The sequence below is a fragment of the Berghia stephanieae genome, chromosome 10 (assembly GCF_034508935.2).
Source record: "Berghia stephanieae isolate SIO BIC M18660-M18661 chromosome 10, UCSD_Bste_1.3, whole genome shotgun sequence".
In the NCBI taxonomy this organism is placed as follows: Eukaryota; Metazoa; Mollusca; class Gastropoda; order Nudibranchia; family Aeolidiidae; genus Berghia; species Berghia stephanieae.
Genome location: NC_088369.1, coordinates 16353288 through 16355787, shown reverse-complemented (window position 1 = coordinate 16355787; position 2500 = coordinate 16353288). Strand labels below are relative to the sequence as shown.

At 40.2% G+C, this 2500-nt stretch overlaps 1 protein-coding gene across 1 annotated transcript in view; it reads left to right on the top strand.

Moving 5' to 3' along the window:
- The window catches only part of LOC144955989 (uncharacterized), a 9017-nt gene extending 8660 nt beyond the window's left edge, over positions 1-357 (top strand). Inside the window, exon 5 of the mRNA XM_078886254.1 lies at positions 1-357. This exon is cut by the window's left edge and continues 1319 nt beyond it. The gene's annotated coding sequence lies outside the window, so the exon portion shown is untranslated.
- The last annotated feature ends 2143 nt before the right edge of the window (positions 358-2500 follow it).

Below are 2500 nucleotides of genomic sequence, written 5' to 3'. Positions count from 1 at the left end.
TCATCATCACCACCACCACCACCACACCACTACCACCACCATCATCATCATCATCCTCATCATCATCATCATCATCATCATCATCATCATCATCATCTCATCATCACCACCACCACCACCACACCACGACTACCACCACCACCATCATCATCATCATCATCATCATCATCATCATCATCATCATCATCATCATCAACAGTATGTTGTAAGTGTACCTATCACCGACCTGTCCACGAATCCCCTCTCACACTATTACCATTGATATATTGCATGCAGTGCTATAATAAACACGTAAAAACCCCTTCGTTTAAAAAAAAAACGCCCATTTTCTTTTACTTAAATAAAGAAGAAAAAAAATGAGACTTAGAGCGTGTAGAAAATGCATTTCTCCGCACCTTTCCTGACAAAATGGTGTCGTCAGATCGAAAGAAAAATTGGATTCAATAGTCTGATGTCATGTCGCCCAGCAACAGCGGCCATCGTGGATCTAAACAAAGAAAATCGGTACTTTTTATTCTTCATGCTGGCTAGAACTTTCCATATGTCTTGTGATCAGAATGTGTAAAAGTCAGATTTATCAGATTTATAATGTCTTTTTTTCTTCTGGATACGCTTTTATGCTCGTCGGAGAAATATTTCATAAGGGCGTCCGCCATGGTTCCGATAGTTTAGAGCCAGTTACTAAGTTACCATACGTCATTACAAGGGAAGTGACGTCACGACTTTTGAAGCCTATTGTCAGTGTACGTACGATATAATCAGTCGGAAGGTGAAAATTTTGGATTTGAATTTTTTTCATTTTCTGAAAGAATATGCTCCCCAGAGCATTTTAATTTTTATTTGAAGTAAATCGGGTGATTTTTCATGAAGTTATGGTCAGATGTACGGGAAAGGTATCCAGCAGCTTTTCTCAAATTTCATACTTTTTCAACTTGACTAGCTGTAAAAAATATTTAGAAGTGAAATTAAGCTTTGATATTTCCCGAAGATTTACAAAAAAGGTTGATTTAATATCTATGACAAGAACTCATTTTTGATAAAAATTGGCCTTCTAACTAAACTTGCCAATATCTCAGTTCAAACCTTTTCACCATCCGACTGATTATATCATTCACTGTAACAAATAGATAGTAACATTCTCCTTCGTCATTCCCAAAGAGAAAAATTATCTTTATGTCCATTCCTCCAAGGAATGACTGGAATAACGCAGGCGTCCGCCGCAGTGGAGCACCAAAAAAGTGAGCTATGATGAAGTGAGTTGCTCAAAGATAAACAGCGCGACGGGAGTCGAACTCGGTTGGGAGCAAAAACCATATGGCTGAGTCACGCTACTCTCTTTAGATTTATTACAATTAATTAGGGGGCAGCGTGGTTCAGTGGTAAGGTCTTTGCTTCTTACCCGAAATGCACCGAGTTCAATCACCCGACGCTGCGTTGTATGGCCTTCAGCAAGTAAGTCACCTCACCCTAGCTCACTTTGTGGCGCTGCTCTGCGGTTGACGCCTGGGTTATTCCAGTCATCCCTTGAAATAGACCCTAAAGACAAATTTCCCCTTGGGGATGAATACAGGGAATTTTATTTATTTATTATTTATTTAATCAACGAGAGTTCAAAACTCTGTGGCGCCTTGAGAAAGCCCTTCCCTTTTATAGATGGAATGAAGTTGACGTCAATCGAGCCTTTGTTATTGTTTTTTGCCATCCACGTTTATGAGTAATTCTCACTTAACTGTATTATCTAGACTATAAAAGTTCATGGTTACACATAGCTGTGTGTGTTGGTCCGTTATACTTCCGGATGGCAATGTTATGAGCTTTTTTGCCAAGCGCATACTATCTATACAGTATGACCAGATTAAAATAACACATGAATCTCAACGAAATGTTCGGGGTGCAGCGTGGCGTGTCTCAGCGGTACGGTCTTTGCTTCATACCCAAAACGGTATCAAGTTCGATCACCAAACCGCTGCTGCGCTATGTGGCCGGCCTTGAGCAAGTCACCTCGCCCTATCTCAATTTGCGGCCCTGCACTGCGGCTGACGCCTCTGGGTTATTCCAGTCTTCCCTTGGAATAGACCCTAGAGATAAATTTTCCCTATGGGATGAATAGAGGGATTTTTTTTTCTTTTCTTATTTCTCCGGAATGGCCTGAAGTATTTAAATAAAGAAATCATCATAAATTTGTTGTTTTACATTTTACAAACATCGATACATGAAAATCGTACACGAGTTGATCACGTGACAAAACATGTCAAAATGGTGGGAGATTAAGTATATGGAAAAGTGCCAGATAGTTGGGTTTTTTTAATATTATATTGCCAAAGAGATAGACTTGTAATCCATTTGATTCGACACCTATCGTCTGGCTGAGAAAGAGAGAAAGAGAGAGTGTGAGAGAAAGAGAGTGTGTGAGAGAGAGATAGATAGAGAGAGAGAGATAGATAGATAGAGAGAGAGAGAGAGAGAGGGGGGGGGGGGTAGTACGACTGTTTGTGGGTCG